The sequence below is a fragment of the Arachis duranensis genome, chromosome 5 (genome assembly GCF_000817695.3).
Source record: "Arachis duranensis cultivar V14167 chromosome 5, aradu.V14167.gnm2.J7QH, whole genome shotgun sequence".
NCBI classification, from domain to species: Eukaryota; Viridiplantae; Streptophyta; class Magnoliopsida; order Fabales; family Fabaceae; genus Arachis; species Arachis duranensis.
Window position 1 is genome coordinate 91,525,837 of NC_029776.3, and position 13,422 is coordinate 91,539,258.

Genomic DNA, 13,422 nt, shown 5'->3' on the forward strand with positions numbered 1-13,422 from the left:
AATTTCCTTTTTTTTTTTTTTTTTGTGAGAGAAACTTGCTCTGACAAGCTACCTAACACTAGCAAAAAAAATATAAAAAAGGAGAAAATTAAAAAGACGATAAGTTTGTCCTAAATTATGTATGTTGATGGTAACTCAGAAATTGTGGATTAAAAGCTTAGGTGATGCAATATCAGAGTTTCAAAAAATGATGGTGTTGCGTGCATTTGTGGGGAAGGTAGAGATTAGAGAAAACACAGTGACAACGATGGATATAGAATGACAAATGAAGAAAGGACAAAGCACAGTTTTTGGTAAGGGTGTTTGAGTTGCGGTTTGGATTGGTTGAGACTCTTGGTCTCATTCGATCTAATACTAATTTTACTTGTACTGCAATTTAGATTAGATAATTTTTTAAAGAAAATTCAATCCAATCTAATCCAATTTCAAATCGATTTGGATTGAATTGGATTTAAGGTTTTATAAATTTAAAAAAAATTAAATACATATAACAAATCTCTAACATCAAATTTTTAATAACTAATAATGATATAATAAGTCTTAACAATATCTTAAAAAACAATATATTATAAGTAAAAATATAAATATAATAATAAAATAATAATATTATAGTACATTGTGTGGATTGGATTGAATCAGTTTTAAATAGATTAGAAATCCGATCTGATCCATGCAGTTTGTAAAAAATAGAATCCAATCAAATCCAAATTAGCGTGGTTTTAATTGTTTTTTATTTGGATTGGATTGGATGAACAGATTAATTTAGATCATTTTAAATTTGAACACCCGTAGGCTTTAACATAATTATCAGAACCGACCGAACAATTTACCCGATTGACCCAGTCTTAATTAAATAAAAGGGGCCTGCTACACATACAAGTAAAAAGGCCGTACAAGTTTTACAAGTTATCAGCCCCAAACTTCATTAACACGCGCATTAATTCATTTTGAATGGAGCGTAACTACACGCGCCCCACTCAAACGGTTCCTCTTCGTCTTCTTCTTCTTCTTCTTCTCTTCTTCTTCTTCTTCTTCGTCTTCGTCTTCGTCTTCTTCCTCTTCCTCTTCCTCTTCCTCTTCCTCTTCTTCTTCGTTTTTTTTTTCGATTTTCATGGTTTCTGAAATTCTTCTTATTCTTCTTGCTGCACGTTCTTCTTCCTCTTACTCTTCTTCTTCTCCTTTTCTTTCGTTTCTGCACGTTCTTCTTCCTCGTTTTCCTCTTCTTCTTCTTCTTCTTCTTCTTCATTTACGTCTTTTCTCTCTGTTTTCTCGTTTTTTTTTTCGATTTTTCATGGTAAAATCGTCTTTGAAGAAGAAGAAGTAGCAGAAGATGAGGAGGAGAAAGAGAAAGAGTTCTGAATTATGCATAAGATGTACTTCAACGAATTTTGGGTGTATTTTCTTAAATCCTTTGGGTGTATTTTCTGTAACCCTTTGGGTGTATTTGAGTGATATCTGACTGATATCTATGGGTGTATCTTACTGATATTTATGGGTGTATTTTTTATTTCAGAAAAAATGGCAAGCATTACAGAAATACACCCAAACGATTACATAAAATACACCCAAGAGATTACAGAAATACACCCAAACGGTTACAGGAATTCACCCAAACGATTATAGAAATACATCCAAAAGATTACAGAAAATACACCCAAAGGATTTAAAGAAATACACCCAAAATCATGCATAATTCAGAACTCTTTCTCTTTCTCCTCCTCATCTTCTGCTACTTCTTCTTTTTCAAAAACGATTTCAAAGCTTGATGTCAAAAAACAATAGAAATCGAGAATATCGAAGAAAGAAAACAGAGAGAAAAGCACGTAAATGAAGAAGGAGAAAGAGAAGGCAAGAAACAAAAGAAAAGAAGAAGAAGAAGAGGAAGAGGAAGAAGAACGTGCAGCAAGAAGAAGAAGAAGGTGCAATGAAAACGTGCCGTAGTGATATCTGACTGATATCTATGGGTGTATCTGACTCATATCTATGGGTGTATCTTACTGATATCTATGGGTGTATTTTTCATTTTAGAAAAAATGGCAAGCATTACAGAAATACACCCAACCGATTACATAAAATACACCCAAACGGTTACAGGAATTCACCCAAACGATTATAGAAATACACCCAAAAGATTACAGAAAATACACCCAAAATCATGCATAATTCAGAACTCTTTCTCTTTCTCCTCCTCATCTTCTGCTACTTCTTCTTTTTCAAAAACGATTTCAGAGCTTGATGTCAAAAAATAATAGAAATCGAGAATAACGAAGAAAGAAAACAGAGAAAAGCACGTAAATGAAGAAGGAGAAAGAGAAGACAAGAAACAAAAGAAAAGAAGAAGAAGAAGAGGAAGAGGAAGAAGAACGTGCAGCAAGAAGAAGAAGAAGGTGCAATGAAAACGTGCCGTAACAGTATGTGGAGGAACTAACGTCAACGACGAAGAACAAACCAATGAGAAAGGAGGAGAAAAGAACGATCGAAAAAGAAGGAGAAGAAGAAGGGATGTAGCGCGTCGTACGTGGAGCAGCGCGTAATTTGATTTTATTGTTTAATGAACTTGTAAAGCATACAAGCCCTAATGGCTTGTATGCAGAACTTTTCCCTAAATAAAAATATAAAATTATAAAAAAAATAAATTAAAATCAAAAGTTAAAATACATGTCTTTACAATCATATTAATAATACATTATAAAATGATAAGTGGTGTTTCCCATGGTGTTTGTGATGGAGGCATTTTTAAAATCCTAGCAAAAAAACCCTAATTAAAAATTAAATTCAACCAATTATACCAAATCAATAGCACCTATGTAAAAATGAAATCAGTCAATACAGGTATACAGCAACAAAAAATTTGAGGAAGTTATTATTTCAGCAACAGCAACAGCAACAGAGCAACAAATTCAACCACCAGTAACAATAAATCAGTGAATTCAGCCCTGATAATATCAAACCACCAGCCCTGATGATTTACAGCAATGATTCAATGAAATTGAAAAAAGAAAGAACAGGGAAGAAGCTGACCAACTGAAGACGACGACGACCGCAGACGCTGGTTGACTGGTTCCCTTTTCTTCTGACGCCGGCAAAGACGATGGCAGGGAGGGCGACGGCGACACAGTGAGATCGCAGCGACGACACAGCGCGTGACGACGACCTTGAGTGCGACACAGTGAGTGAGCAAGCGAGACCGGAGAGTCGGACCGGCGTAGTCTCGGAGACGTCAGTGAGTGCGATGGTAAGGAGAAAGAGGTGGAGAGAAGAGGATGACGGTGAGGAGAAGGAAAAAGACTGTAGAGAGACGGGGGACGTTCATCACCATCAGAGTAGGTCATTGGGGAGGTCCAAACGACGTCGTTTCAAGCTAATGAAATTTAAAAAAAATTCAGAGTGACCCGGATCCGGTAATTTAAACCGGCCGGATCACCGGTTTATTATACCCATACGTGTCGAACCGAGTTCACTTGAACAGTCTGCAAAGTGGCTCGGTCTAATCAGGTGATCAGATTTTCGGTCGAACCGAATTTGATATATATGATTTTTAGGCTTTTAACTACTTGTTTTTAGCAAAAGAATAAATAAATAAAATAAAAAAAATCAGATAAGGTTTGAGACTAAGTTGAGTCAGGTCCTGTTCGCCAAACCTACGTAAGTACGTAACCACTTTCCAAACATGGAATTAGAAGTGCTTTTTATTCAAATAAACAAGTTTAATCCGTGTCATACACATGATAAGATTAAAATTATAATTTTAAGTTGTTATGTTAAATTTTATTTTAATTATAATAACTTAATTAATAAAAAAATAATTTGTATGCATTGTTTTTCTTTTCTTAATATAGTATTAATTGTATTAACTATAAAATAGTTATTTAATCTATTTTTTCAATAAATCAGGCATATATACTCAATATGATTATAAATAATCTAGTAATACTTAAATCTACCAACAAAATTTTATATGTTGATTTATTTTAAAGTAAGAAAATATCAAAATCAGCTCAAAATAAAAAATAAATTAATAGAGAATCTTAATGCAAAAAATTTTGTAATAAACAATAAATAATTTAAACCTACTGAATAATAATTTAATGCTATCCTTTGATACCTGCAAAATATATACATGAAACAACACTATATCAATGTTTGTATATAAAATTATATGATTACCGTAATTATAAAATTGTTTGTCAAGAGAATAAAATTATACGACTTTTATATATAAACGATATGCATTTTTAATGGAGATATTGGATACTGAAAAAAATTATATAAATAAAAATTATTTAATTTTAATTTTAATTTTATATAACAAAACAGTGGTTTTTAAAAATTATGGAATTTTTTTTGACATATGTATTATGCCATACGTATAAATTATACGGGTTATTATATAAATTTATATATATGCATAACAAAATAGTTTAATATTATATATTTTCTACATTAATTATATGCCAATGTTTTAAAAAAGAGATAAAAAAAAGAGATATATAAATATGTATAATATTATTGTTATATATGAAGTAATTTTATATTGCTTTAATTATAAAGACTTACTATAATTATATAAAATTTAATTTGAGAAAATAATTTCCATTACCATAAATAATATACTAAAATTGTTAGTATATTATCTTCTTTATGGTTAATTGAATTTATCAATGATTTTCTCGTATATTTTTTTAAGATATAATTATTTAGATTATTACTCATGATACGGGTATAATTTCATTTTATACCAATTAATTATTTATAATTATATGACATGGGTGTAATTTTAATTTTATCTATGAATTATTTTCCGTAATAATATACAACATATTATTTACCGTGATAATTTGATTTGATTGATTTCTATTTTATTTATGTACATAAATGATTAAAATATATAACATAACTATCGTAATTATTATAATTTTATGATATAATTATAATTAAGATNNNATAATTAAGATATTTTATCATAATTAAATATTGATTTGATATAATTATAATGAAAATACTTTTCCAAAATGATATAATCTACTATTATTCATCCACTAATTATTTGGCAATAAATCTTAATATGATTTTTTATATCTCCACTATGGGAAATAACTAGATATACCAAATAATATGTAACATATTACTACCTGTATAAGTTAAGGCACAAAGACAGGATTTAATTAAGGTAATTGAAACTTTCACCAAACAGAATATGACCTCAATCGAATAAAAAAATTACTCGATTTTGCATTAATTAGCTAGTCGAATAAATAACATATTCATTCATTATTCATGTTTCATTATATTTTTTCAATAATATATAGAAAACATATATCTTGTGTATAAAAATATGACTATTAGTAATTTTATTAATAAACATTTTTTTAAACTATTACTAATTTCAATTTTAATAGAAAATACGAGGAAATAATTTCGCTTGCCATAAATAATATACTAAAACTGTTAGTATATTATCTTTTATATGGTTAATTAAATTTATCAATGATTTTTTCGTGTAAATCGTTATTACCCAGTTTTTAATAACTACTTAATATACAAAATTTAAAATTGAAAATTGTTATTACTAATTCAATTAACTGGTTAATTGAGTAATAATTGTCAAATTATTAAGGTGCAAAATCATTAATTTACTCAATAGATTTCCATATATTATTTATATATCAAGTAATAATTTGAAATTATATTATTTACCCAGTTAATAATATTATTATTTATCCAGTTAATAATACTATTATTAATAATTATTTTTTGCATTGATTTTTAAATCAATTATTAAATAATTATTTTTGTTAAGATAATTGTTTATAAATTATTTCAAATTATATTTTGTTAAGATATAATTATTTAGATTATTACTCATGGTACGGGTATAATTTTATTTTATACCAATTAATCAATTATAATTATATGACACGGGTGTAATTTCAATTTTATCCACCAATTATTGGCAAATAAATATTTTATTCCAATTATAAATAAAATATGTTTTTATTGGCAAATAAATTGTCTTTAGGTCAACAATTTAATGTATGTGTAGGTTCATTTTTTGTCAAATATAATAAAAATACAAATAAAGAAATAAAGGATAAAAATAAACTTAATAATATCTGACACACTTCATTTTATTAAATTATTTAAAAATAGCAAATTCACAAAAAATCATCGTAATATATAAATTGAGGCAATAATTTAAAATTACAAAAAATAATCGTAATATATAAATTGAGGCAATAATTTAAAATTCTATAATTATAATTTAATCAAATACTAATAGTAAAATCAAATTACCTAAACAATATTGAACCTATTCTAGTCCTTAGTCACGTATAGTATAGAATCATTCTTGTAACGATAACCAACTGAAATAACATCGTAAGTTTCAATATTTAGAATTCGTGCAAAATCAGACCATCCTCTTGTTAGATAAGTTTCATCATTCGCTATCCATGCAATGCAGCAAGATATAGAATTGCCACATCGAGAAACCAAACTAACTCTTATTCCCCTTAATGGAATTGCATGCATGCAAAAGAAAGCTGGTAATTTCTGAAAAAAATCAAAATATGTTAAAAAATTATTCTAATAATGAACAGCTTAAACTAAGAAAATTTAAATATATTACCAATTGTTGAAATTGCATATCTGAATTTGTCACGAATTTAGCAAATAAAACTGAACTGAAACTGAGGGAATTCAATTTCATTATGTGCTCCACTTCGAATATTTTCGGGCAGACGTAAAAAGCATGGAGGGATGGAACTTGAACTTGCCATATAAAGTTCCGTGGATGCAATTCCTCAATAAAAAATCGAACTCCTAAGAAATCTAACTTTAACCATATTCCATTGGGTTGGTCATAATAGGTGAGTAGATCCAACCATCCTTCGGTAAAATAGAGACTATTGCCTCTTCTTTGAACGTTTACATCCATGTAGTTTGAACCTGAATCAGTGAAGACAACTCGATGAGGTATTTCATGGATGTGATGCATTGTAAATTATTGTGGCAAAAGACAATCGAACTGGAACATTAGACGATAAGAATAACTTAGAGTAACAACAAATAAAAAATTATCAAAAGAATAATATAATAGAATGAGTATATGAAAAATATTATAAAAAATTATAAATTGTACCTTAAAAGGATCAACTTCAATAAAAAAACGAAGAATACATTCTTATTCTATGTAGTAGTAAAAAAAAAACACTAAACATAAAATTATGAATTGACTTTCAAATTTAGATTAATGTATTACAGGAAAACACTATATATAGACTTTAGTAAAACAAAAATAAATATGTAAATTACCTATTATTAAGGTATTTTTTTAACAATGCATTAAATATTGATTTGATACAATTATAATGAATATATATTCCTAAATTAGTATAATTATATATTAATTTCATCATATCACGTATAATTATATTAAAAATATTTTTTATAAAATAATTTAGAAAAATTATTTGATATACGTGAATCGGGTAACAAAGATTTATTATTATTATTATTATTACTATTATTGATATTATTAATATCATTAAAATTATTAAAAGTATTTTTAATTGATAATTGATAAGTAGTTTAATAGTACATTAAATATTGATTTGATATAATTATAATGAAGATATGTTACTAAATTAGTATAATTATATATTATTCAGTTAGTATTAATTATAATATAATTACAATAAAATAATTTAGAATAGAAAAAAAATTTATTCATTTTGGAGGGAAAACGGAAGCATCAGAGATCGACATATCATCTTTAGTAGTTGGGAAAAAATTCAATTTTAGTATATTAAGTAGAGTAGATTTTAAAAAGATGATTAATTCTCTAAATAGTAAATACACAAGACCGAAAAGTTGGCCCAAATTCACTTTCAACTCATGCAAGACGCCCACAAAAATAGATGTTGTTGAAGTGACAGATGCAAATTGGACCATTTTGCTGCCGAAGCCCGCAAAATGGGCCATGTCTCACCCGGGGCCTACAAAATGGACCGGTCGAAACCAGCTCCTGCGCCAATGAGATGGGTTGATAGGCAGAACCTATTTCTCTTCTTATGTAGACAAAATGAGCCTCCCAGTACAAGAGCCAAAGAAAAAAAAAAGAGCCTCCCAGACCCCAGTACAGGTTGATTTGAAAGGCTATTTCACCTATATCAAACACAAGTTGATTTGAAAATTCATTTTGTGGATACTTGTTGAGAATTTGCTTAGCGCTTACTGTAAATAGAACAACACAAGATATTGAAATATGACATATATACAGTGATAGATTTATGGGAGCCTAAATGTTTTAATTTTTTATAAAAAACTAATAGTATTATTATTATATAGAAAGAATTTTAAGTGTATTTAAAATATATGTATTTCAATTGTTTTAATAATTGATTTCAATTATAAAAAATATATATAATATATATTAATTAAAATTAATTGTTAAAATTACTGAAATATTGATGTTCTAGATATACTTAAAATTTTCCTATTATATATTGTTTCGAAGGTTACCTTAAACGTTGGTTTGGGCCTGAACGTGAGGTCCAGGTCCTTTTGAGTGGCAGCGTCCGACTTGTCGATGCCGAGGTGTCGCCTGTCTGAGTTCCTCGTGAGGAGGTTGGAGGTGGTACCTACAAGAACTCTGATGCTTAAGTTAGCAAGGGCTTTAAGCATATTTTTAGTAGATTAGAACGTAAATTATAATTAAGGAGTGTCCGTATATTTATAATAGAGTTGATAACTATCTTTGTTGGAGTAGTTTTATCTTTTCTGATGGATAACCGTTCCCTTTATCTTGAGAGTTTGTTGGGATCTATTTTTTTAGTGAAGATAGAAATTGTAGGCGAGATTTTGGGAGGCAGTTACTTGCTTTTGGGCATGTAGGACTGGCCCCCTTTTGTCGGCGTCCGACCTCTTTAAGGAGGTCAGGTATGTTCGTGGAGGCCATCTTTATTGATCGGCCTTTTTGTTTTATTGGGCCTGCCTTTGCTAATTGGGCTAGGAAAGAACAGTGCTCTTGCTTAAGTTCTAGGCTTTTTGTAAGTCGGGCTCAAACATTTCGTAACTTCTACTTAGACGTCGGGTGTCCCATTCTTCCCAGAGGTTGAGCACTCGACGTGTTTGAAAATTTGAACATTGCCTCCCTTTAAATAAGGGGTTAAGTTGGCGCGGCAGTTTCTTGAATTGTGCGCACACTTTAAAGGGAAGTTATTAGGCCCGTTACCCTTTATTTCTTATAAAAGCACCCTGACCTTTCTTCTTCTCCTTTTCTCCGTTTCTGGAAAAGCCTTTTCATTTGCTATCATTGTGAGAAAAGAAAAAGAGGTTCTTTTCTTCATTCATTTTACTCTGTGGCTTCTTTTCTCAAGCTTTCTGAAATCTCGTCCTTTTTGGAAGAATTCTTCGAAGAGGATCGTCCATGTTTTGCTGCTAGACGTGCCCCTCTCCAATTCGAACCTTCCTCAAAGTTGGTGTTTTTCTTTTTCTAATGTTTCTTGCATTTTTGCCTTTCATGAGACTGACTGAGTGTTTTTCTAAAAAATGTGCTTTGTTTGTTGGTTTTTTATGTTTGTTTTGATTGTTGTTACGTCACTTTCTTGACGGAGAGTCTTTTTGTTTCTTTTCACCGATTGAGGTTGGCGTAAAAAATGCTTGAGTGCGTGTGTTGTGTAAAGACTCTCCTTTTGATAGTTGATTGACACCCTTCTTTTCCTATTTTGGGAATTTTTGGGTTCTCTGAATCTTGTTGATATAACTGCTTTGCTGTTTGTTTGTACTCATATTGCCTCCGATGGTGTCGCCATTATGCTGCTGTTGTAGGGGAAGACACTATTTGGTATATATTTTTTGTATTTTTCTTAACCGTGTTGACTAGCTTTGTGTGCTTTTACCCGACCTGTTTGGGACGATGTCTAAGCTCTTTTTAGTAACGACTTCTTTACTTTGCATTTGTAGGGATAGACTTTATGTCTCATTCTACTGTTTTCAGCATGTCGACTACAGTTCCCTCTAATCTCTTAACCTGAGTAGATACCAATGTCCTATCCTGTGTTCCTATAGTAGATAGGGAGTATTGTGAAGTATTTCATAATCATCATAAGATTTGTTAGAGTAGAGAGGATGAAAGAAACTATGAGTTGATAGTGTCCGACCTTGAGGAGAGGGTTTGTTTCCCTCCTTTGGATAACTCGAAAACGTCCTTTCTTTTATGCCTACGACTGTTTTTTCACTAGGCTAGGCATATCTCTTCCTTTTACTGGTTATGAAACGGACATTCTCTGGTCTTGCAATGCAGCCCCTTCCTAGCTTTACCCGAACTCTTGGGCCTTTCTGAAAAATTTTCAGCTTCTCTGTCGGGAACTCGACGTCCGATCTACTACTCAGATTTCTTGTACTTGTTTGTTTTGACCAAACCAGGGACTCTATAAGGGAAGTCCTCTTGGCTTTCCTTTCGTGCCATCCAAGGTAAAAAAGTGTTTTCCATTTTTGATGAATCCTTCCATGATTTTAAAAATCACTTCTTTAAGATTTGAGCAGTGGAGGGTGTCCGACCTTTCTTCTTAAACAAGAAGGACGAACCTTCCTTTCCTCTTTTCTAGCAAGAATATCCTATAGTAACCAAATACACTATAGCTAGCCTAGATGAGGTTGAAAAAACCTTTGTGGATATGTTGCAAGAGTGATGGGGCCAAGCTCCTCACTTAGACACAAAGAGATACTTAGGAGACCCCGGTCTGCTCCAGTCTGAGTTAGGTAGTTTTTCCGACCTCTAGTTTTTCATGTTATCTTCGTGTTATATATTTTTTACCATGTTAATGTGAATTTGTATTCTTTTTTCAGAGAGTATGACTTCCAAGACTTCTTCTATGAAGTATTTGCGTAAGGCTCGTAAGATTGTGGTAGCTCGTAGTCTTCAGGAGAAAGGTGTTGAGGGGACCTCTCCTCGATCTTCCCCACAGAAATCAGGTTCTGGTGCTACTGCCCAGAAGAAGGTATCCCGACTCCAACCGTTCGCCTGATCCCTTCCTACCCGGCTTTGGAGAGCTCGGATACCCCGTCACCTCAAGGGCCTCCTCCAAAGAAATAGAAAACCTCTGGGGAGCCTAGTATCAATGATAAGGACTTTGACGGGTTTGTTTGGAGTGAAAGGAATATTCTGCCCGTCAGCCAGATAGCCATGGACGACGTGGCTATTCAGAATCACCTCAGTCATATGGCGCGTAATTGTATCCGTATGGCTGGGATGAGTACTGCCTGGGACAAGGAGCTAAAAAAGACTCTGATTTGTGTCACCCAATCTTTTTTGGATTCTGCCTGGGCCCAGGTGGAGAGAGTCGGTGGCTTGAAGATGGAACTGGAAGAGGAAAGCATTAAGCTGAGGTTAGATCTGGAGAAAGCCCAAGCCCGAATAGTAAAAGCTGAAGCTGCAGCACTGACGTCAGAGTAGATGATGAAGAAGGCTGAGGAGAGCTACACTCGGACCTACGAAGAGCTTATTGACCTCAGGGAGGAGTTGGAGAACAGCTTGAAAGGAATACGCCGCCTTATATGAGAATGTGGTCATGGAAATGGACGTGCTATATAAGAATCTGAAAGCTCAAGTCCAAGTCCTTGTCAAGACCTAGACCTCTCCCCTCTCGGTCAGGACAACATTGTTGTCAATGGAAAAATTGTACCGGCCCCTGATGAAGATGAGGGGCCTCCTCTTGATCCAAAGGCTTCCGTTCCCCATGTCGTGCCGACTTTTACAACATCGAGGTCCAACCTGAGGTCGTCGTTGTGGAGGCCTCCCCTACGACATCCTAGTAGTGTCGGTTTCTGTACTCCCTTCTCCTCCTTCTGTTAAAAAAAGAATATGTCACAACTGGCGAGGATCTTAGCCCGCTTTTTGGCAAAAAATCCTAATTTGTTTCTGCTCTGAATGTTTTGAGAGGATCTAGCTTGTGGATCTTACAACACCTTTTAATTTTTTGTAATAGTTGATAGCTTCTCGAACACTTTACTTTTGTATTAGTTGTTTTCACAACTTTTTATAGTATTTCAAGTTATTTTCCTTGTATCTCAAAGAACCCTTCTGCTTTTAGAATAGTGCTAGGTTTTTCTAGTCGAATATAGTTTGCCTGATTTTTAACTTTTGGAAACTTCGTCAAACTATGAGTTTCCTTTCATAGTTTCGACTTTGAATAGTCAGCCTTTATCAAGTTACTTTTACAACTCGTTTTTTATCCGATCTCACTGAGATCACTTTGTATGATTTGTTTACATAACTTCTTACATTAACTTGTAACTCGTCGCTTCATCGACCATTTTTAGGTCGGGCAATGATTTTTATAGTTTGTCGAGCTTAAATTAATGCGTTCTAAATGGAAAACTTTTGGAGAGAGAAATAGGAATTTTTTTATTAGTAATTAATAAATTCGTACTAAGTGCTTGGGTACCCTTAGCCCTCGTGTTGATACCTCATTAAAAAACCCTCAAAGTCAGGAAAAAGAGTGCACCAAGGCACAACATTTGTTACTTAGTTATAGTACTTTCTGAGGTTATATGCATGCAAAGACCTCGGGAGCTCCCGCCTTTGGAGGTCGGACACTTTGTAGTAATCTTTTCCTAAGACCTCAACTATTTTGTAAGGTACCTTCCAATTAGCATCCAACTTTTCTTCTCCCGATTTTTGTACCCCGTTGTCATTTCGGATCAGAATGAGGTCGTTGGTGGCGAAGCTCCTCTTGATCACCTTTTGGTTGTATCTTAGAGCCGTCCTTTGTTTTAAGGCTTCCTCCTTAATCCGAGCTCTTTCTCATACTTCAGGGAGAAGATCGAGTTCTTCTTTCTGTGCCTAGACGTTAGCTATTTCATTGTAGAATATGACCCTAGGTGATTCTTCAGCTACCTCTATGGGGATCATGGCCTCAATCCCGTAGACAAGTCGAAAAGGTGACTCCCCTGTTCTAGAATGTGGGGTGGTCCGATATGCCCATAAGACTTGGGGGAGCTCGTTAGCCCAATCCCCTTTTGCGTCTTATAGTCGGCGTTTTAACCCGGCCAGTATGAATTTGTTGGCAACTTCAGCCTGTCCATTAGCTTGGGGGTGTTCCATCGATGTAAACTAGTGTTTTATTTTAAGGTCGGCCACTAAGTTCCTGAAGGTTGAGTCAGTAAATTGAGTCCTATTGTCTGTGGTGATGGAGTGAGGAACTCCAAACATTGTGATAATGTTTTTGTACAACAATTTTCGACTTCTCTAGGCGATGATCCTTGCTAAAGGTTCTGCCTCGATCCATTTAGTGAAGTAGGCAATCCCTACTATGACTTGTCCTGGTGCTTGTGGAAATGGTCCGAGTAGGTCAAGACCCCATTTTGCAAATGGCCATGGTGAGGTAACACTAATGAGCTCCTCAGGTGGCGCAATGT

At 33.0% G+C, this 13,422-nt stretch overlaps 1 protein-coding gene across 1 annotated transcript in view; it reads right to left on the reverse strand.

The window, feature by feature from the left end:
• The window catches only part of LOC107490415 (2-oxoisovalerate dehydrogenase subunit beta 1, mitochondrial), a gene marked incomplete in the record, with an annotated part of 9,106 nt that extends 5,796 nt beyond the window's left edge, over nucleotides 1–3,310 (reverse strand). The window contains 2 exon segments of the mRNA XM_052262500.1: nucleotides 7–58; nucleotides 3,022–3,310.
• Between the last annotated feature and the right edge of the window lie 10,112 nt (nucleotides 3,311–13,422).